Consider the following 23,982-nt stretch of genomic DNA (forward strand, 5'->3'; position numbering starts at 1 on the left):
AAGGTCCAGTAGGGAATAAACCCCAAATCATGCCCCCAAGTGGTGGGAACGGGAGCGAAGGGAGCGAGTCGTAACAGCTAGAGCACAATAGTTACAGCTAAGTAACTTGTTCCGTCTGACGCTTGCATCTGCTTCGATTCACATGCGCCCTTTGTAAGGAACTCATTGTTGCAACAGTAAAGACGGACACAACTGATCACAGCTCACAGGTGTTTATTTTTCTATCAAAAAGTATCTTGCCGCTGTGGGCCTAATATATTCAAATAATGATCAAAGATTTCCTTTTCACATATATACCTTGGGTGATTTCACCTCTGGACCCACCTCTTCCTTAGAAAGTTATTTTCTGAAACCAAAACCCCAGATAGTTATATTCTCCTGCTTTCGAGGGTCTGTCCGGCTCAAAAGATCAAAACAAAAGTTAAACAAAAAGTTCTTCTATTAGGGTGATAGTTCTTCACCCATGGGTTCCCACTCTTCCGGGCTCAGACCCCTCTCGAATATCACTTCTTTGTCGGGTTCCCTCTGGCATGTCATGCATTCAAAAGGCTTTCCCCTCTTATATTTTGATTTGTTGCACTAGCGGGTCAGTGGGTGTTGGCTTTTCACCCTTGGATCCCCCTCTTCGTGGCTCAGATCTGACTCGACTGTTCGCCTCTCTCGATCGGGTTCACTATGGCTTTCAATGCAACTTATTTGGTGACTTTCACAAATCTTAAGGTCTTTTTTGTACAGTTCACTGTGGACATCCCTCAGCCATGTTCACGCTTATCAAGACACTGTATTTCGGGACTTAGACTTTGCCCCCTCTTTATCAAGTTCAATTAGTCGTTTGCTACTTTTCGTTCAACACAGTTCGGTTTCTTATCGACTCTCCCCTCGACTCACTAGCTGTGATGAACTGCTTGGGCTTCTTTCTCGTTGGAGTCAAGGTCGGTACCACAGAGACTAGGAAAACAAGCCCTGTAATACTGTGCACCAACCACTAGATGTCAGCCTATGCAAAGCATGTGAATCTAAGCAGATACAAGCATCCGAACGATTATTACAGGTATGTAATATTTCTCATACAACTGATTCCACATAAATATGAATCAAATTAGTAAGTAAATAAGCTAATAAGATTTAGAACTTCCCTTTGCCAATGCAAATATCAGAAATGTTCATGCTTGTGGGTGGCTTCAATCATTCCTTAGCAATCGGACACAAATACTCTCTCTCCCTCCATTTCTCTCGGCTCCTTCTCCTCTTGCCTGTGTAATTCTTTCTCACAGGTATCTTTTTTTTTTATGCCTACGCTGACAACACGCAGCTGGTATTGAGAATTGACTGTGAAAATGATGCTGCAGCATCTCGCCTCAGGAATTGCCTCACTGATGTGGGTAGCCGGATGAATGCCAATTGGCTGAAATTAAATGCTGGGAAGACCGAGGTCATGGTTTTTGGCTGCTTTCCAGATATTCGGTCTTTGTGGACCCCTGAGTTCTGCCCCACCTCTCTTGGCCCGCTACCTACCTGGTTACGCTGGTTAAGAATCTTGGAATTAAGATCGTCTCTTCCCTCTCTGCATTACAGCAAGTTAGTGCTTGTTGTGGATCTGGCCATCTCAAGCTAAGAATCCTGAGAAAGGTGATTCACTTCATTCCGAGCCATTTGATTAGTAGTGTGGTATCTGCAACCATCTCAGGGACACTGGATTATTTCAATTCTACAATACTTGCCCAGCCAAAATTTTGGATCCAGCACTTACAAGTACTGTAGAATTCTGCTCCACGCTTGGCTTTGGGCTTGCCTAAATTTGCCCACGTGTCCTCGGTACTACAGAACTTGCATTGGCTCCCAGTGGGTGTGCGGCTTTCTTTTGTCATTGTGTATGGTCCTTCGGGCCTGCTATGGCAATATGCTCCTTCGACACAGCTGCGCTCGGCCAACCAGCTACTGCTAGCTGTGCCCCGCTTCAGCTGGGCGATGGTAGGTGGTAGGGTCTTCTTGGTGGCCGCTCCCACACTGCAATTCTTTGGCATAGTCTCTGCGGGCCATCCCTGATCACCTAGCTTTCAGGGAGGCACTGAAGTTTCTTTTTCCGTAGGCGAATGATAACCCTTTTCGGGTTTTCTGTTATTCTGTGTTCCTTAACGTGCATTTTTCCCTCGGTGCCAAGATATCCCCAGGTCTAAGCTGCGCTCTATTTCCCAATTCATTCTTTCATTCATGAGTTATTTACAAAGAAAGGGCAAATGCTTTTATTTTAAGTGCCACATGCAGACTGTATGAATCGAGGCATCAAAGGACTTTAAATTTCAAACTTGCCAGAGCTCTGGGTGTACTCCTCACCCAGAGACTTGTTTAAAATGTGTACCTTTGGTTGGCTGAAATGCACACATGCTGCATCAGTCCCCACAGACAATTGGAATGCATGTATTCCTCCTGTATACAAAATAGAAGCATGACATTAAGCTGTACATATATGCATTCTGAGGACAGCCAATTATTTCAAACGGATTGGGCCTCATTACAACCCTGGCGTTGGACCATGGTGCTGCTAGCACCATGGTCCATGCCGGATTCTGCCATGGTGGATGGCGGATTTACCGCCCCATTGCAAGGTTGGCGGGGCGGTAAATCCCCATTCACCATGGCCCCTTCGCCATTTCCATTTTTGGCCCAAAGGGCTCAATGGGAATGGGGAAGGCGCTAATTATGGCACCGTAAATTACGGTGCCAAAATTAGCACCAAGGTCCCTTAGCGGGTTGGACTTTAACGCCTGCAAAAAGCAGGCGTTAAAGTGTGAATCTGGCATTAAGGGTTTAACGGCACCGCAGCCTTTTACGGCGCCGTTAACCCCTTAACGCCAGGGTTGTAATGAGGCCCATTGTGTTTGTAGGGAATGATGCTTGTAGAGATAAAGTAAGCTCTTCTGTAGCATTTTGTGTACTTCTTATTTTATGGACGTTGTAATATTTAGAAAGTAACTCTATCAAGACTGTTCCTTCTCAGGCTGTCAGGGCTACATCAGGCTTGATAGCCTTCCAAAGCTCATTTCTATGGAGCTTAATTAAAGATATTTATAGATCATGCCATGTTTTCTTTGGATGTGATTTATAGAGCGGGCATAGTGCTCAAAGTTGGCTTGAATGCTTGCCAGGTGTCATTTTAATGTGTTGTAATTTTCTCAAACATAGGAACAAACTGGCTACTGAATGTTTGCATAGTAAACTAGTTACTGTACTCTCCTTCACTCACTTCATTCACATGTCTCATTTTCTCTGCCTGTCAAAAATATTTATCCAATGTCAGACAAAGAGGCTTGTGGGAACAGCCAGTAGAGCATTCTGATTCAGCCATACTTGCACAGCCTTCATCTTAAGTTCTTTGCTTTTTTTAAGGGATGTGGCATATGCTCAGTATAGTATCCAATGTTCTGATGCTTGTTAATCTGCTTAGAATCAAATGCTGTGCATATAGTCCGACATCCAGTGGTAACCGCAGAGTATTGCATCTTGTCTTTCGGGGACCGAAAGGGGACGTCTGCATAGGCGTGTCTGTAACACTATCCCTATCGTGACGTGTAGTGTACCCAAAATACTCTCACGCGCCGAGGTCCCTCAGATTGTTTTTTTCTGCCCAGATAACTGGTCGCCCTATAGCAGAGCTCTTAAAGGAGAGACATCTTATACCGACTTCGGTTATTCCCCGTTAAGTCACTTTGTTCACAAGAACATCTTCGACTCCTTTCGAGGGCAAGCCCATGCTGGTCAAAACAACTATGGCACAGGGAATTTCAACGCAGGACAAACTTCAGGAAGCCCCGCATACTACCCTTCAAGGGGTCAGCGACGCGGCAAAGGCAGAGGTAGAGGCCACAATCCCAGAGGAGCCGCAGCCTCTGGTCAGAAATGACCACCAGATCCAGGTCCCCTCCCATGTCACCCCAGTCAGGGGAGATTAACATCTTTCCTCATGGCATGGGAGGGGATAACTTCAGACCAGTGGGTCATAAAGATGGTCACCCATGGGTACTGCGTGGAATTTGCCCGACCTCCATAATACAGACCGCCGCGCTCAAGGCGCCTTTCACCAGACCATCTGGAGATCCTGAATCAAGAGGTGGAAGCACTGCTGGGAAAGGACGCCATAGAAGCCGAACCTATTGTTCTGGTAAATAAGGGTATTTATTCAGTGTACTTCCTTGTACCCAAAAAGGACCTCTCCGTGCACCCTGTTCTAGACCTGCGCCCAGCGAACAAGTTCATAAAACTCCAGTAGTTTTGCATGGTAACGCTACAGGAGGTGATCCCACTGTTGAAACAAGGGGACTACATGGCAACATTGGACATGAAAGATGCATACTTTCATATTTCAATGCTGCCAGCACACAGGACATATCTAAGGTTCATGATAGAGGAGAGGCATTACCAATTCAAGGTACTCCCCTTCAGCATCGCCTCGGCACCAAGGGTGTTTACCAAAGTCCTGGCAGTGGCTGCAGCACACCTGCGCAGACTATCTGTCCCAGGTTACCCTTACCTCGACGACTGGTTCATCAAGGGGGACTCGTTCAACACATGTTTTTCGAAAACCCAAAAAACAGTTGATCTTCTCTTCATTCTGGGTTTCTCAATCAACGAGAAGAAATCCAGTCTAGTCCCCAGTCAAACAAAACAATTTCTGGGAACTCTATTCGGATGGAAGACAGTCTCGTCAGCGGACAATGGGAAGATCTGGTAGTTGTCTCGCCAGCCCTCGTTCTCTCTCTGCAGTGGTGGTCACGAGAAAACCTCTTGAAGGGGAAGACCTTCACCACCCCTGTAGTGGAAGCCACTCACGACAGACGCATCTCTCACGGGGTGGGAGGGCTCACCTGCTTCAGCAGACAGAGCACAGAGTGTGGTCCCGCTAAGTAGCGTCCAACCATATAAACTTACTGGAGCTATTAGCGGTGTTCAAGGCATTGAAGGCCTTTCAGGTGCAACTACAAGGGAAGACAGGGCTGATTCTAACAGACAGCACTACAGCCATGTATTACCTGAACAAACAGAGGGGGCACTCACTCTCCAGGGCTATCCAAGCTGTCCCAAAACATTTGGATATGGGCTCTCAAACACCAGATGTTTCTGTTGTCCCAACATGTTCCATCTTCTGGCAGATGTGCTCAGCAGAGATTTTCCTCTGCCCCAAGAATACGAATGGCGTCTGCACTAAGACATTGTGTCCAATGTCTTCGCAGAATGGGGCTTCCCAGAGATCGACCTGTTCGCAACTCAGGAGAACACCCAATGCCAAGACTACGCCTCCAGGTACCCCCAGAACCGATCCAAGGAGAACAGTCTCTGGATAACATGGACAGGGAAATTTGTCTATGCTTCCCCCCCGCCCCTCCCCCCGACTCCCCTTCTCAACAAGATAGTGCACAAGATGCACCAGTAACCAATTACCATGATACTGGTGGCCCCCATGTGAGCCCGCCAACCCTGGTTCTCTCCCCTGATGGAAATGTCCCTCTCCCCACCAGTGAAACTACCCTGCCCGTACAACATGTTGTCTCAGGACAGGGGGGGAGACCCTACACCCATGCCCACAAATTCTGAACTTAGCAGCTTGCCTCCTGAGGTCATATAGTTTGGACACCTACAGCTCCCTCAGAGATGCATGTACATGCTCAGGGAAGCTAGGAAACTGAACACACGTTATTGCTATGCCAGCAAATGGAAACGTTTTGTCATCTGGTGTAATTCCAAGGGCGTCAATCCCATCGATTGCTCACCCGCACACATTGTGCTGTACCTAACCCATCTGTGGACACGGGGTTAGTCTTCAATTCCCTATAGGACTGTCCGCCTACACCACATCACAACAAAGTGTTGTGGTGGAAGATTCCGGTGATTAAGGCCTTTATGGAAGGGGTTAAGAGAATGTATCCTCCCATTTCTCACCCAGCTCCTGGATGGGACCTAAATGTGGTTTTGACCAGGCTCATGGGAGCTCCCTTTGAGCCTATGCATCAAGCAAATCTGAAAGACCTGACTTTAAAACAGCCTTCCTAGTAGCTATCACTTCTATCTGAAAAGTTGGCGAACTACAGGCACTTTCTGTTCTAGACCCCTTTGTTACAGTGGGATACGGTAGGTGTGTTCACGCACCCCAGATTTGCGCCTAAATTCATATCGAAGTTCCATGTGAACCAGTCCATTGAACTACCTACCTTTTTCCAGAATCCCACTAGCATGGCCGAAAGAAGCCTACACACACTGGATGTGCGCATGGCAGTCATGTTCTACCTGGAAAGAACTAAACCACTGAGGAAAACAAACCAATTTTTCGTTTCAGTGGCAGTGGCAGCTGGTAGAGAAGGGGATCCTGTCTCTAAATCAACTATCTCAAGGTGGATTGTTAAATGCATCACACTATGTTACACTCTTGCCCTTGAAGCCTACAGCACATTCTACTCGAGGCACTGGGGCATCCATAGCATTCATTGCAAATGTTCCCCTTGAGTCCATATTGCAAAGCGGCAACCTGGAGTTCTGTACACACCTTTACAAAACACTATTGCCTAGACACTCATTCTAGGTCTGATTCTCGGGTCGGACAAGCAGTACTAAGACATCTTTTCTCTACTGTTCCTTCTCACAACCCACCTCCAACTCCGGGTACTGCTCGCTAGTCTATGCACAGCATGTGATTCTAAGCAGATTAACAAGCATCAGAAAACATGCATTACTCACCGTAATAGCATTTCTGATGATTGTATCTGCTTAGATCCACATGCGCACTCCCTACCTCCCCGCTCGGGGTGGAAGGAACATGGATGTCTTACTACTTTCTCTTTTTATGTACTCACTCACTATAGCCTTGGGCTCTCTCATGGCAGAAAAAATACAATCGGAGGGACCTCGGCGCGTAAGGGATTTTGGGTACACTAAACGTCACGTATGGGATAGTGTTACCGACACGCCTATGCTGACGTCCCCTTTCGGTCCCCGAAAGACAAGATGCAATACTCTGCGGTTACCACTGGATGTCGGACTATATGACCAGCATGTGAATCTAAGCAGATACAATCATCAGAAATGCTATTACGGTGAGTAATGCATGTTTTATGGACAGTCCACACATTTGAATGAAAGGGCTGAAGTACTAATAGTACATGAGTTACTATGTTAAGTAATGTTTTCCTTTTTTCCAGCAATACTTTTTTGATGGTTCTAATGGTGTTTTCTTTATTTCCTTTGCAGTGTCATTGTAATTCTTTTTCTTTTATGGAAAAAAATGAAAACAATTTTTTTGCCAATGGGAAGTGCTTGGCCTTCCCACCCCTCCCCACGGTTTCTCTCCACGCCCCACTGAGTAATGTTTTTTCACTGTCCAGAAGCCGGAAGTCGAAAAGAAAAAAAACACAAATTCCTAGAAATAGGCCATTTTTTATATACGTGTATGTATAATTATAAACACTGAGGGCGTGGGGAGGGCCTTCGACACGCACCTCGAAGAGGAGGGAGAGACTCGCCCGACGACAGCCGCGTCAAACGCCAGCAGGACTTGTGCACTAGCTGGAGGACAGCAACGCTGCTCTGCCCCTCGCAAGGGTTGACGAACTACTTTATTCTTAATTTTCTTTCATTTTTAATTTATTTCTGTTTTTGTGTTAAACATGCTTTTATCTGTGAATAGGCATCCACCGGCGCTGTGGATGGAGAGCGGGAATGAGGGGATTGACTCCCTCATCCCACAGTGAACAGGATGGCGAGTGGAGGAAGTCAACAAGAGACCCTTCCCTGGGAATATGAAATGTGATCTGTGGCAGTGTCTCGTTGACAATACGGTGCCTTCACCCATAATCTGCATCCCTGTCAATGCAGACCATTAAAACTACAGAGATCGAGAAATTAGAGGGGAGATTCCAGGTGGAATGTGCCATTTTGTTTGCTGTGTTCGTATTTTCAGGAATAATGCCATTGGGCAGATGCCATTGGGCAGATAGAATGGTGAACTTGAGTTTGTGGGATAGTCAAAGGGGGTAGTGTAAATAAGTAGGCTTGAAAACCCGCCTCCACCTCAAGTTTTCATCATTGTCCTGGTCAATCTCCTTCCTTGAACGTTTTGGTTGTAATCGTGGTAGAGTGGGGGGCTGGGGAGTAGGAGAGTGTGACTTCTGTCTGTTTCATCTGCTTTCTTGGTCAATGCCTTGTGAGCATGTTTGGTAAGTAAGCAGAAGGTGACTGGTGGTCCAAATGTAGACTATTCTTGCTGTTCTTTTCATTTATTATTTTTGATTGACCTCTTCACAGGTAGAATGGATGGTTGGTCAAGTTGTGCAGCAGATGTCCTCTCATAGTCAGTTGGCACTTGCGGTTCATAGGAGTGCATCAGATGAAGGTGAATTCTTTTGAGCTTCAACCTCTACTCTTGGAAATGCCATTAGACACTACATGTTGCAGGGTAGTTTGGCATAACCATTAATGGTCCTATCAAAAGTGTTCTGCTTTGGGTGTGGAATGGTAAAATTAAGTATTTACCTAGTCCTTAATTTGACGGCACATCAGCAGTGCCAAGAGAAGGTTTGCTGTTAAAGCAGGGTCAGGACAGGCAAAACCCTTCTGGCTAGAGACATCTAATATGTGTGCTGGGTCCTCGTTGTACTCGGTTAGTTGAGATGTTGGGGTTCACTAGTAACTTCTGTTAAAAAACCAGGTTGGCCTCCCTGCCCCTACCTAAATTGGCTGCAGTAGGGATCAGGAATGATTTGGGAATGTGCCCTCATCTTCTCCCCCTTCTCGTTCCATGGTGAACAGCTACCCTCCAGAAAACACTTGACCTATTCGTCCCTCCCGTTATGTTTAATTTGGAGTGGGGTACAGCTGGGAGCAGATAGAGAAATATCAAGGTGGCTGCCACTTGTGGATCTTTGTATGGCACCAAAGGACTCCTCTTTTCTCAAAGCTCTTTTTTATATCGACATATTTAAGTCTCAAGCACCTTTGACTACGCGCGCTCCGCCACTTCTATTTACTCCAGATCTTTGTTTTTTTAAATTAAGGGTGACTTTTATTACGTTCTAATTTAAAGGAAACAAACTATTTGGTGGGAGGGTGGGATGGTAGAAAAGAATAAAAACTAAAAAAAAATAACTGCTGAAGCAATGTTTTCTTTGGGAGGGAATTTTTGTACTTCCTGTGTAAATAGTGACATTTTTGGAGCTTTTTCTGTGTTTGTTAATTTCAGGTAATAAAGTAGAAATTCATAACGGGACCAAACTTGGCTCTTGGCTTTTTAGAGAAAACTGTTTTTGAGATTTGTATTACTCATCAAAAATTACCAAATTATACATCTTTGGCGGTACTGCTTCTTGCATTGAGTTTCTGAAAACAGAAAAAAGGTGCACATAGTGGTCCAACAAAACTCTCTATAATAGTATTTGGTTTGGTTTATTTATTTGATAATGCGCTCCAAGCCCTTGGGCAGCTGGGCGCAAACAATACAAGTAGGTTCGAGGCTTAGTTACAGTGCCTGACATAGGCAATTAATTTAGAGGTGTTGTTTCATGTATTTATACCCGCTGTAGTTTTCAGCTGATCTTATTTTAAGTCAGTATGTCCCGGTTATACATGTGTCAAATCTACTGAAGAATTCAGGCACACAGAGAAAACCGGAGACAAAGAAGGGGCGGGCAGGGAGATCTACTGTCCCTCTTTCTGCCACTGTCCTAGCTTCCGCTCTCCTCCGCCCTTTTCCCAGGGAGGGGGTAAGGGGTGGACCTTTTAATCTGCCTTTCTCAGAATGCACCAAGAAAGAGGACATTTTCTGTGGTATCTGGAGTAATTCTGTGTTCTTGGCATGCTGATCTAGGAAGGGCCACCCTTTTGCCGTGGATCATATGTTTTTCAAGCATAAAACTACCCAAAATATCTGCGATCCATTCAAGTTTGGGTCCCCAGTGCCTGCCTTCCCTGAGCAATACTTCCCACATCTTTAATGGTAATCTCCCTTTGAGGGTGCACTAAATAAGACTGTAAATGGGTTCATCTCCAGTGGCTCTCTTATAACCTCATTAATCTATTTTAGTTCAGCCGAATACATTTGTATGGAGGGCTTCCCCACCACATATGAAAATATGTCCTCGGTCGTTCATATCCACGTGATTGGTTGCATCCGGACTGAGATCGACAGCTAGGGCTGTTCCATCTCTCCATGTCGCACTTTAGAGCCCTCAGCAGATGACATAGCTCACTTTTATTCTGTATCTCGTTCCCCTATAGTTAAGATGGATTTCCAAAATCCGCCCTGGGGGAGAGAGGGTGGAGGGTGATTTTGGGAGACCACCTTATTATGGTGAACAGGGTTGACATTCAGAGGTTAGCCAAAACCCAATCAAGGTGAGGTAGCAGAGCAATCAAGGCTTGGTCTTGGGAAGGCTGTGAGTGGGAGCAACACCAGTAATTCTAGTTTGACAGGTAGTATACAAATACAATTATTAGGCCTCTAGTTTACACACTAAACATATAAAAATCACAAGTACGTATCGTCACACACATCCTTAAAAAAACATATACATATATATATATATATCATTATAAGAAATAGAATTGTATGTGAATTGTTAGGGGTCACTGTCTGAGGCAGAATTTAGGAAAGCCCACCGTGGGTGTACATGGTTAGACCTCTTAGGACCAGCCTGAGCTACCCCAGAGTATGCTAGTGTGGCAAGCAGTCATGCTTAATCTAATGAGGGAGGATGGCTGTAGTTGGGTAACACACACTTAAGAGTTATATAAAAATAGACTTATTTTCTGGAGCTTGTGGATCTGCTTAGATCACATGCTCTGCGTAGTGCGACATCTAGTGGAAGTCGCAGTGTATTAAGATTTGTTTTTCGAAACTCAAACGGACGTCGACAGGGCGTGATTAGTAATACTATCCCTAGTGTGATGTGTACTGTACCCATGATCCTTCATGCGTCGAGGTCCCTCGGATTGTTTTTTTCCATCATCGAAGTTGATGGCAAATGTGGAGTTCTCTTCTAGGCTGATGCCTTTGATTTACTAAAGTTATATTGGTAGAATTTCTTCCTTTCCTTTATTGTTCGCCTCGCTGCACGACTGCTCATCCACTCGAGGGCTCCTGACGAACACCCACAGCGTCGATGACTGATCGATCGATGCCCAGACGTGGGCTTCAGCTCATTACAGTAGGGAGAGAGGGGGAGGTTCTCTATACTGACTCCTTTTAAAGAATGTTTGTCCAGTATCCCCTTTTTTCGCCCAACTGCCCCGTTTAAACATAATGGACAAAACCCAATTTCAATTTTGTCCTTCCTGCCACCGTAAATGTCCATGGCAAGACACGCACCGAGTGTGCAACCACTGTCTCCCGAGGGATCACGCCGAAAAGCACTGTAAATCTTGTCAGCTTTTCCGGCCAAAAAAAACTAAAAGATCAGTGGTCGAAATGCTGGGCCGCTCATGTTATGCAGGCCGAAGCTTCCATAGATGTGACGGAAGACTCCAGTGAGGGCAGTTACGGAGTCATGAGTGACTCAGAGGGCGATCGGGATCCATCCGGACCCCAAGTGCAGGCCACAGACTCATAGAAGCAGGCCAGCGGTTCTGTGATGGAGAAGACACCCGGTGGCCACAGCACACACAAGCACAAACACACTGAGGACATACCCCACGGCTGACTCTTGGAGACACTGTCGAGCGTCTAGTCCCATGCAGTGACCGGGGATAAAGACTCTGGTTCCTCTCTGTCCTCTGGCCCATCGCGCACGCTTTCGCCTAATGACAGTTCCTGAAAACCGAAGGTCTGTTCAGACACTGCATATAAAAAGTCCCTCCTTTCGCACGCCGAAAGGCATCTCGGCGTCTCCTAAAAAAGCGCTGAATATACACACGGTAATTCATAAACACATTGGCGCCTCTCTTCTAAAGGCAAGGTCGCTGAAAAAACACTGTCAACGCCCTTAACCCCCGAGGCCAGCCAGACAGTCTTCCACTCTCTCTGGGGCTTTGCACTGTTAGGGAGAATTCTCAAAAATGTGCTAATTCCTTCCACCTTAGAGACCCCCAGCAAAGTGTGAGCCTTTTCCCCCCCTCTCATGTATTTTGATGTGAGTTTATACACTTTGTTGGGGAGGCGTGGCTAAGGAGCCATGAGATGGGACGCATTCTTTAGAGACTCCTGCTTATCCTAAGACATCCTTCGCTGCACACATGCACAAACAGATGCACTTGCTATACAAATGAGACTGCTGTTGGGGGGGGGGGACATGCGAGGATCACAGCAACGGTATTTTTGCACTGAACCGAAGCGTGAAACCGAAGTTATGAAGAGAAGAAATGCAAGGCGTTCCTAAAACAGAGTAAACAAAATGTCTGCCCGAGAACAAAGGGAGGGACAGCTGCTCATGATCGAACCATGCCCGTGATTAATGAGACGCACAGTCGGCTGAAACACTGAAAAGGACATTGCAGGAAGCGGATTAGTGATCCCCAGCGAACCCGTGGTCCACGAGGCTGCCGGTGATTCGAGACCGCGAAATGGACCTCTCTCCAACAACATAGCACGCACGGCACAGAGTGGACCTCTTCCCCATAATGCGAGGGAAGTGATCGGGAACCCGCGGCCACTGTGAAGGGGGCAGCGGCAGAAAACTCATTCAGGTGGGATACGAGCAGGGCGGAAAGAAACTATAAACACAAAGGACACGCACTGATGAGTACGGGAAGGCGGAGGAGGGCGAACAAGACTGAGCGAGCTGCCGTGCCGCCCTGCTATCAGTGGAATTCACCAAGAAAACAAATTAGGGGGTTCACTGCAGCGCTATATTTCCGACAGGAGTCGGAACATTCATAGCGAAGGCAAGGACTTATAAATTTGCAACAGTAACGAGAAACAAATTGCGCTGCTCAGGCCCAGAACAAAGATACATGAACTAATTAGCATACACTGGAACGTGAGCCCCAACAAATTGAAATAGTCAGCAGCAGCAGATACGAAGCGCAAAAGGGATACATTGAATCCGCTGATGGGCAACAATGTTTAATATGCGGAATAAAGGCTGGAGTCCGCCTCAAACATGAAACTAACGAGGGCTGTAATCGGGAGAACCTGAAAGGTGCGGACACCGGCGCACCGTACAGTGAACGGCGACACAGTAAACGGAAGCAGCAAACCCAGTGGCGAAAGGTACGGAGACGGCGGAGCTCTGCGTAGCTGCTACAGATATATAGGCGTGATTGTACTGTTCACTCCAAAACGAAATGGAACTAACCAGATGGCATTGGCCCAGGGTGTGAAGGGACACACAGAAGCAGCGGGGAGGTAACGAGTTACCCACAAGGACATGATTAAGAAAGTGTGAGCGCAGAAGTAACCGGGATGAACACATGTGCGAGATACGAAACACGAGGGAAAGGACCCACACAATGCGGCTCACGTGAGGGAAGAGCACTACGACTGTAACCTAACAGACAAGAAAAGGTGCTCTGAGGCAATATAGAGAGAAATCACAGGAGGGGCCCAGGAGGCTGGAACCTACATGAGTTGGCCGGCCCGACATCTCTGGCAGCGCAACAGAATACAAGGTCAAGCAGGAGGCACACGCCGCGGTATCAGACGGAACTGGGGCTCAGAAGCACGAGACTAGGGAGAACCAGCATGGTAAGGCCACGCAGTGGTGTTCTCATGACTGGACACTGAATAGCTGCACGCCACAACTAGACACCCGAAGGGAGGTGAGCAGGGGACGACACAGCTGACAACGGCAGAGACCCATCATAAACACCAGACAAGGTGGCTATGCGGCACGCCCCAGGCACAACTGGAGATAGCGGTGAGAAAGCAGGCAGTGAAGGCGTGCATAGTGAACAACATGCAACAATAACAGAGTATGCTGGGCTGAGGCTGGAAGCGGATCCAAGGGCACGGACATAAGAGCGCCAACGCAAAGCCCTGGCAGACGCATCACAGCAAGATCAAAGAGCGCAGCAAAGAAGCCGTGCGGCATACAAAAAACCAACGGGTCAGACACAAGGTCGGCATATGACCACGAGCCACAAAGGGTGGAGGCGGAGTCATGGCCCAATAAAGGCCTGTATGCAAAGGCAACAGGAGTAGCAGCAGCCAAGAGACGTGGGAGAGCACAACCCACTCGCGGAATAATACAAATAGCACAGGTGGTCTCAAACCAAAGCCTCACTCCTGATCCACAGTTAACTATTCAACAGACCCGAACAGTCGGAGACTACACTCCCGATAACTCGAATTGAGGTACATGACAACATTGAGATGACGAACAAACAGATGAAGGCAAAGGGGAAACAATCCACGTTGGAGGATTATGCAAGGACACCACAGCTGACAGAAGGGGCAAGGAATAAGGAGAAAACCTCCTCCACAGACACCACCCAGGGGCGCAAAGATCAGCAGATCCTAGAAGCGATTGCGGACCTGAAACTAACGTGGGAAACTAAACTGGAGTCAGCCATGGTTGAATTTAAGGCAGCACTGGAACTCAGAGTGGGCGCAGTCCAAGAGGAGGTGAACCTACTCAGACAAGACATCAGAGCGCTAGCAGAACGCACAGGAGAGCTGGAAAAAGAAATTATCGCAAATACAGCTGCATGTGCGTCCCACACATCGGAGATCCACATCCTGAAACATGTGGGTAACCTGGAAAATAGAGCAGAAGGAGGTGCCCGGAGAAATAACATGAGTATCATGGGTCTACTGGAAGGCGCAGAGGGACCAAACCCAACGGACTGTGTCGAGGCGATGTTGCTGCAAGAAATAGGGGGAGGGACGCTCACCCAAGGATTTGCAGTGGAAAGAGTGCACAGGGCCTTAACAAGAAAGCCACTGCCAGGACCCCCCCCGCCCCCCCCCCCCAGGCCAATAATTGCCAAAATCCTGAATTATCGAGATGGGGAGAAGATCCTAGAACACTTCCGGGAAGGTGGCACGATACAAAGGGCTTCTGCAAACATTACAGCATACCCGGACTACACATTCCTGGTGCAGAGACGAGGAATTAACTATGGGTCAGTGAAGAAAAGACTGCGAGAGGCGGGCTACAAATATATGTTGATGTATCCGGCGAAACTGAAGGTTTACCCCAAAAACAGAGCCCTGTTCTTTGACACCCTTGAGGACGTGACAGAGTGGTTGGATGCCCAGAACTGCCCGTCGGAAACAGACAACCAGAAAGAAGACGGATCAGATAAGTAAGACAGTGACTGCAGTAACCAAGGTGCCGCAAAACCAGACACTGGGACTTGAATATAAGCTAGGGCAAAGCCAGCTGGGAACGACATGAGGTGGGTTAACAAATAGACATGACCAGGCATGGTGCAATAGTGTAAAATTGCAGGACTCTTGATGGACTCGCTCTCACACCCCCATAGACAGTTTAGTTAGGTTACCGATAGGTCGGTGACTCCCTGCTGGGTTCCTAATATCAGCAACACCGAGAAAGGACCAAATGCGGGAAAGCCTGAGATCCAGGGATGGATCTGGGCAACAATTTGGTACGGGAAGGGTGGGGTAAGGGGAGGGAGTTCGGAGGTGTGCCGTGTATGTAGGTGGGGAGATTTATAGGGTGAGGGGGTTAGTTGGGGGGGTTTATGTTGAAATTAGACATGGAACAAGCTCACATCCACGCCAAGCTATTTGGAGAGTATGACCAGGAGGGAGGGAGAAGGGACAGGATATGGACGATAATGGAAGACCTTAAAATAGTAACCTGGAATGTCAGAGGTCTCAACACCAATCTGAAGAGAAATATGGTAATGATGTACCTGAGAAGGCAAAAAATGGATATAGCCTTACTGCAAGAAACCCACCTCACCAAAGAGAAACAAGAGGTGGTAAAGAAAAAGTGGAGGGGGACTACCATAGGACCAACATATTCGGCCTATGCCAGGGGAGTAATCAATTGGGTGGTGCCACATGTGCCATTCCAGATGCTACAGACCACGGGAGGATGGTAGTGATTCGGGGGCTGATAGAGAACAGAGAACTGTGCATTATAAATACATATGCCCCTGACCAAGACATAGTGGCATATTTCAAGACACTATACAGTAAAATCAGTCCCCGCATAGGCGCGGTTATATGGGTGGGGACTTCAATTGCACGCTGAACCCCAAAATGGACAGGTCAGACACCATATTAGATAAACCCACCCCCGCAGCGAAAACGCTACAAGCCCTGCTGAGAGACTTTGGGCTGGAGGACATATGGAGGCAGCAACACCCGAATGATGGGCACTACTCACACTATGCCGCCCCACACAACCTGTACACAAGACTGGATTACATGTTCGCCACTTCGGAGCTCGCTGGGGAAATGACGGGTTCAGAATATAAGGTGAGAATATCATCGGACCACTCCCCTCTGGTCCTGACGTGGCGACATCCGCCCCCTAGAGCCAGGATCCCAACATGGCGGCTTAGAGCCGAGGCACTGAAGGACACCGCATTCCGAGAGGACCTAAGGGAGGATATAATCGGGTATTTTCGAAAATAATACAGGAAGCATAGAGTCAGAGGGAACCCTATGGGAGGCCTTCAAGGTGGTGGTGAGGGGGGCGGCTATATCTAAATCTAGAGGGCTCCAAGGAGGTATAGCGCAAGAGTTACAGGAGACAGAAAAGAAACTAGAAGTAATTATGAAAAGAGGGGGCACCTCACAGGAAGATGCTGAACAGGTGAGCCAATTACAACTGGCTTGTAGCGGGCTCTGCGAGAGGCTATGCAACCTGAATTATAAAAAATATATTGAGAGACATCACACGGGGGGGGATAAACCGAGGAGGTTGCTTGCATGGCTATACAAGAACAAGACGCCGAGAGCAGCGATTAGAGAGATAACACGAAAAGCGGGCCAAGTCTGAACACCCAGGAGAGTGTTCACGATTTTACAGACGTCTCTATGAAGACACAGGGGAGACCGCAGAGCAGGAGACTCGGGAGATGCTAGAAGACATAGGGGTACCTAAATTGAATGAGGAAGACAGGGCGGAACTGGATGCCCAATCACAATAGAGGAATTCGTAACAGTGGTAGCACATTTGCCCACGAGTAAAGCCCCAGGGACAGACGGGCTCCCTAGTGAATTCTATAAAACGTATACACAAGAAGTGCTTCCCCCGCTACTGGCAATGCTAAACGAGGCCTACGAGACAGGGAGACTGCCAGAATCTCTGAGGGAGGCGATAATCATTCCACTCCTCAATACTGATAAGCCAAGCACAGACTGTGGGTCGTACAGGCCCCTATCCATGTTAAACCAGGATAGTAAAATTCTCACGGCTGTACTAGCGAATAGACTGAACAGGGTAATAAACAAACTCATACACCCCGATCAAACCGGATATGTCCCAGGTAGAAGCATATCTGATAACCACAGGAGGCTCCACTATATCATAGAACAGGCGGAGGGCGACCAAAGTGAAATAGCAAGTCTTGCTAGATGCAGTGAAGGCCTTTGACTCCGTAAGGTGGCCCTGTATGATGGCGGCCTTGAAAGAATACGGGATGGGACCAGGGTACCTGCGGTGGGTGAAAATGGTGTATAGCTCCCCCACGGCCAGGGTCAAAAAGGGAGCGTTCATTTCAGACAAATGGCAACTTAGCAGAGGCACGAGACAGGGCTGTCCATGGTCCCCGATGCTGTACATCCTTGCGCTAGAACCATTCGCAATCTGTTTGAGACAGCAGTATGAAGAAATAGGGGTCTGCACTAAGGGGGGGACTGCACTTGATATCATTGTATGCGGATGATAAAAATCCCCATGCCAGGTGAGTGCTGCCCTGTTCCCCCCCCCCCTTTCAGGCCAAAAGCAACGAAATTGGTGCTTCAAAAAGCACGTGGCGGGAGGCCGTAGCGGGCTCTCCCCCACAGCCATACCACTTCATGGGGTTTCATTCCCCGCCTCAGAGCCCTCCCACTGGCCATTATTTGTGCTGCGGAAAGAAAGAAAAAAAGAAAAAGAAAACACTGGTCTACAGACCCGGCGTGCGCGCCTCACCAGCGCCATTTCTACAAAATCCCCATGCCAGGTGAGTGCTGCCCTGTCCCCCTCCCCCCGTCCCCTTCAGGCCAAAAGCAACGAAATTACATTACATTACAAGGTATTTATATAGCGCACTATAGACCCTCAGGCATGAAGGTGCGGACAACAAAAAAAGAAGAGGAGAAAAGAAGGGCCCTAGTGCCCTAAAAATAGCAGATGTGAAATGGATGGTTCTAGAAATATGACTCAAAAGAGGAAGGTTTTAAGAGCCTTCTTGAATTTAACAAGGCAACCAAGATTACGCAGATAATCTGGCAGATTGTTCCATAGACTTGGTGCCTTAGATGCAAAGTCACCATGTTCGGCCTTAGATGTCCTGGCTCTAGGTTGCTCCAGAAAGTTTTTTTAATCCGACCTTAAGGATCTCCTAATAGCTTTGTCTGTAATATAACATTGAAGGTACGGAGGCATCATCAACATTCGACACTTAAAAGTAATTATCAACATTCGAAATGTAATTCTGGATTCCACTGGCAGCCAGTGAAGACCTTGCCTAGCCTCTGTAACATGCTCATGTCTAGAGAGGCCAACCACCACTCTCACGGCCCAGTTCTGGACCACCTGTAGTCTCTGTATGACCCTCTTACAGGATCCCAACAAAAGACTGCAACAATAGTCCAGCTTGGCCCCTATTATAGCCCTGGCAATAGTTTCGGCACTTTTTTGGGAGATTAGAGGCCTGACAGCAGTTTTACATAGTATAATGCTGAGGATACCACAGAGGACACATGCGCTTTCATATTAAGGGATTGATCCAGTCTAACATCCAGTATCTTGGTTTTGGAGAAAGGATTAATGATGTCATCCCCTAACTTAAAGGCACTACAGGATGGTTTTAACATTTTAAGTGCGTGTGGACTCCCTACGATCATTAGTTCAGTTTTACTCCTATTGAGGGCAAGATGGTTGTCTAACATCCAGCTCTCATTTAGGCTGAACACTCTATTTACTTCAGCCTCATCCTGTCCATGATTGCCTGTCAGTGGAACTATGCATTGAGTGTCGTCAATTGGTGCTTTAAAAAGCATGTGGCGCGAGGCCGTAGCGGGCTTTCTCCCACAGGCAAACTGCTTCATGGGGCTTCATTCCCCACCTCAGATTCCTCCCACTGGCCATGATTGGTGCTCTGCTCCCTCATCAAGGTCACCCCTGGGCAGCCCTCTGCCCGGCAGCCCCTGTGGCTAAGGGCCCCAAGGCCAAGGGCGGCTCCGACATTGGCGGCTCCAAGATGTGTCTGCAGGTGTCCGCAGGGGAAGCCAATGAAGCCAGCAGTCAACAGACACCAACAAAAACTGTGAGTGTGGCATGGGTGGGGATTAGAGCAATTACTCTACTCCAGAAAACCCCTGCCAGTCTATCTTACCTCCCAATAACATAGACTGCCATAGACTCACACCAGGTACACTCAGAAAGATTTGTGACCACCAGACTGAACTTATTCATGACAGGATTGTCGAAGTTCCCTTGCATTACATAGTAACATAATTGTCAAGACCAACACACGCTGCATTTAGATAGAATTGTGAATATTGGCCTGCGTTGCATCTGGATGGGACTTTGAATGTTGGCATGTCCACACTTGGATAGAATTGTGAATATTAGCATACAAGTGTTAGCATATGCCACACTTAGAGCTGCGGATATTGGCCTGCGCCGCATCTGGATGGGACTGTGGGTGTTGGCATGCCCACACCTGGCTGGAATCCCAGACATTGGCCTGTGCTGCACCTAGATAGAATTGTGGGGGGGTGTCAACAGGTGCCCACAAAACTGTGAATGTTAGCATGCTAAAAGTCAGGTAACCCACTAACCAATATAAGCTCAAACTCTACGTACCTATCTCACTCAAAAAACTCACACAACCATCTCTCGCACAACAAGCCGCACGCATTTCACAACACTGCAACAACACATAAGCCAGAGCAACAGCACACGCGGACTGACACCGATCCAATATCTGCACCAAAGCTCAGCATCTGGTGTATACCGAGTTGAAGCTGCCAACAGAACACCACTCCTCTCACTATCCTACTCCCTCTTCACCTTACTAACCCATCCCACCTTATCGTTTACAGATCCGCCAGAGCGCCTGGGGACCAATTCCGTTGGTGACGGTGCGCGGTACAAATACCTTTAACATTTAACATACCTGCAGTACCCAGAGGAGAACTTGCAATACATCTTGGAGGTGATGGAGCGCTACGTGACTGTCGGTTATAGCGGTGAACCCCAAAAAATTGTGCATGTTCCCTTTGGGGAGATACAGAGGAGTTCCACAGGAGAACTTATCTATTTTGCAGATAGCCTGGAAGACCAGAACATTCAGATACCTGGGCATTAATATATATCACACAATTGAAGATGAGCACAAATATAACACAGAGAGGGCAGTAGAAGGAATCAAGAATAGCATGGGGTTCTGGGCAAAGCTCTCCCTGGCCATGGTAGGAAGGGAGGCCTTGTTCAAGACGGTGGTCCTACCTAGGCTACTACATTTTTTCGCAAACATCCCACACATGCTGCCCAGACGTTTTTTTATTAAACTCGAGAGCTTATGTAGAGGTTTTTTGTGGCACAACCCCAGAAATAGTGGCCCTGTGGAAACTACAGAATATGTATGACAGATGGGGCATAAACCTGCCTAACTTGGCATATAACTTGGCAAGGCAGTTACGATATGTCGCTAGGTGACTGTCGGAAGACCAGACAGCAGAATCTAGACTACTGAAAGGGGAATGCAACCCTTATTTCCTTAAAGAACTGATATGGCTATCCAAACCAGAGTTGCATGGGTGAGCGAGATTGCTGAAACTGGGCCGTAAGACATGGCACAAAGCATATCGAGCCATGGGAAACCCGACCCCTTGCTCCCCGCAGGCGCCACATGTGACGCTATGCGGGGGAACGAGCAACTGCGGAAAGGGATCCGCAAACACTGGGAGGCGGTAGGCCTAGCGACCTTGGGAGATAGATGGCAAGAGGGGAAGGCACTGGACGTTTAAATGATAGTGGCCAAAACTACTTGAATAACTAAACGGGTGAAGGAAACGTGGCCCGAAATAGCACAAGCAGAACAACCTGACACTGCCATAGAATGATGTATGACATCTCGGAGGGAGGGCACGAAACATCCTGGATCTATGAACTGGTGATGTCCACAGTGGGCAAAGAGTTGCTCCAATTGAGACAGGACTGGGAGGAAGAAGTGGGAGAACCCATGCAAGACGGGCAGTGGGAAAGAGCCCAGAGATACCATAAAAAGGTGTTGAGGAATGCGAGGCTGTAGCAGATTATGTCACCCACAGGGCATACTTTACCCCCAGAAAGGTCACCAGATTTGGGAGTAAAGAACAAAAATGCCCCAAATGCGGGGAGGTGGATGCCGGGGTGATCCATATGTTCTGGGCGTGCCCGGAGATGGGAAAATTCTGGGAGGAAGTTAAGCTACGACTATCTGAAAAGGGAATCAAGCTAGACTTGGAATCCGTCTGGGCATGCATGATGGGGTGCTTTACCAGACCACGCAACTTGAAACATGTTTGCAAACTCAAGGACTTGGCCTACATCCTGGCCAAAAGGAGAATAGCCATGAGCTGGAAAGCAGCCCATAGACCCAGATTAGAGGTATGGTGGAACAATCTCCTGAAATGGGCAGAAGCCAAGACCGCAGTATGGTATGAGGCAGCCAGCAGAGGGGAGGATAACAAAGTGGGACCTCTGATAGCATGGAGACAAATGGTAGCCACATTGTTGGGATCCTCCCACACCAATTCTAGCGAATATGACACGCCCGAGAATGGCGAAGGGGATTAACCCCCCACAAGAAGGGTAATCCGAAGAACTGAAGTGGGAGCTTGAGTTAAAGAGGGGGGAGGGGGAAAGACAATAATAAATAACATGCAAATGTATGCTATGAAGCTTGTAACCGAAAATGTCGGGTGTGATATGTTTTGTTTGTTAAAAAAAATATATAAATTATTTCTCCATAGGTATCATCTTTTACAATTGTCACGAAGCACCTTCAGTGCAGTGCCACAGGGAAGTGTTCCAGATTTCCCAAGGTTTAAATACCTTCTCTGGGATCAACTACTGTTTCCCAGAGCGGTAGAGTGAAATTGACTCTACTTAGCATTGTACTTGCTAGACCCAGCACACCCTATCTTACAATAGAGTGCTGGGGGGTTACCTAGTATCCACTGTGTCTAAATGCTCATGTAACATCTTATGTTACCCTTTCCTCTCAGAATGGCTGGTGGCAGTGGTTTTGCAATGAACTACCATGATTTACCCCGATCGCCAACTGTTCGCAACTCCGGTAACATTCGATAGCGGAGCCACGTTTTTCAAAATGGTGCTGAGCCTCCTTTGTTAAAATGGTCCCCGGTCTTCTGTTTTCACCATTTCTTTGTAGAAAGGTCCTTCTCAAGTTTTTCTCTGCGTGTCAAACCAAGTTTGGTCTCTTTGTTTATTTGCCTTTGGCGGGTTTCAGGAGTGAAACCCGCCTCTGGCTCCAGAGAATCCGGGCTAGGAAGGAAGTGAGGGAGGTGCCCGAAGGACAGCCACTGTGCTGGGCGAGTAGCAGCTAGGCTGGAATGAATGGGAGAGAACTGAATAAAAGGCGAGTCTCTTGGCTTCGAAGGCATTCAACCACTGGACGAAGGAACCGAAGAAGGGCTCGAAGAGGACGGCTGCTGCAACTCCTGGACCGTTGGTTTGCCCAGTGAAGCCCTGCTGCAGGTCCGAATTCGCCAAGTTTGCATCGACCGAGAAGCCCTGCAAAGGACGACTTCTCCCTTTGAGTTGGTAGGACCAATCAACTTCCAAGTAAGCCACCTGGACACCCATCTCTGAGCTGGTTGAATTTCCTCAGAGTTGCAGGAAACCGTAAAGCCAAAGAGAGGGACGCCAGATTGTGTGCGTTGCTTGTAAGCTGGCCTAAAGCTTTTGGAAGATCCTCTGGACTCCCACAAAGCAGGACTGCCCAAGCCTGACGCCCCTCAGTCGAGTGCGGGACCTCAGATGTGAGGAAAGTCCACATTGACGGCCAGGAACCGCGCTTATTGCTATTTGCTGTACCGCAAGGAGCTGAAACGCGAAACGGCCACTGAAAGTAAAGTTTGCTGGTTGCCAGCTTTGACTGTGCCAGTGCAGGAGTCCCCCAAAGTCCTCCCTCTTGTCCCCGCAACTGAGGCCCAGGAATAGTGAGATCTGCAGAGCTGTACAGGAACAGAAGTCTTCAGCTGCATCTTTTTCTTCTTTACCAAGGTACTGTAAAATCTAGCCTAAGAGAACTTACCTCTTACTGTGGAAGTGCTTGTAACTTCTGCATTTGATTCTTCTTGTTCTCAAAGACTCCGAGGAACTTGTGCAAAGACTTTTCCATTTACTTACCTGAAGTGCTGGATCCTACACAAAGACTTTGGCCTATTGACTTTGGCTTAGCCTATTGAATTGAATCACTCTTCTCAAAGCTATCTGAAAGTATTTGCCCTGCTTATGACTATTTGTATTTCTTGTGTTCTAATAACTTTTGCCTTTTTACTTACTTTTTTATGAGTATTCTGTATACTAACAGTAAGGTAGTAATGTCCCCAGCACCCTTGTTACTAAAGTCACCTGCGGGTGTAGGTTCTCTGTTGGCCATCCCAAAAGGACCTTGTCTGATTCAGAAAATCAAAGTGTACAGTATTGAAGTATATTTATGTGTTACTATTCTATTGCTCCCTTCTGAAGAAGGCTTTATAACTGACTGATAAATATATTATTAATCGTTTCTCCAGCATGGGGTCTGGCATGGATTCACATGCTCATGAATATTCCACATTGTCAGGCTGGGAATCCTCGGTAAAGAAAAAATCAGTTTCAGTTTCTGAACTGTCTTTCTCCTAACAACCAATCACTGGTCTCT

The 23,982-nt window shown here is 47.5% G+C and overlaps 1 protein-coding gene across 2 annotated transcripts in view; it reads left to right on the forward strand.

The window, feature by feature from the left end:
* Window positions 1–9,255, forward strand: part of CSNK1E (casein kinase 1 epsilon) — a 324,271-nt gene extending 315,016 nt beyond the window's left edge. For both annotated transcript variants that reach the window (XM_069652976.1, XM_069652977.1), the window contains one exon: window positions 7,237–9,255. The gene's annotated coding sequence lies outside the window, so the exon portion shown is untranslated. The remainder of the gene's footprint in view (window positions 1–7,236) is intronic.
* The last annotated feature ends 14,727 nt before the right edge of the window (window positions 9,256–23,982 follow it).

The sequence above is a fragment of the Ambystoma mexicanum genome, chromosome 3q (genome assembly GCF_040938575.1).
Source record: "Ambystoma mexicanum isolate Mex_15411 chromosome 3q, UKY_AmexF1_1, whole genome shotgun sequence".
Taxonomy (NCBI): Eukaryota; Metazoa; Chordata; class Amphibia; order Caudata; family Ambystomatidae; genus Ambystoma; species Ambystoma mexicanum.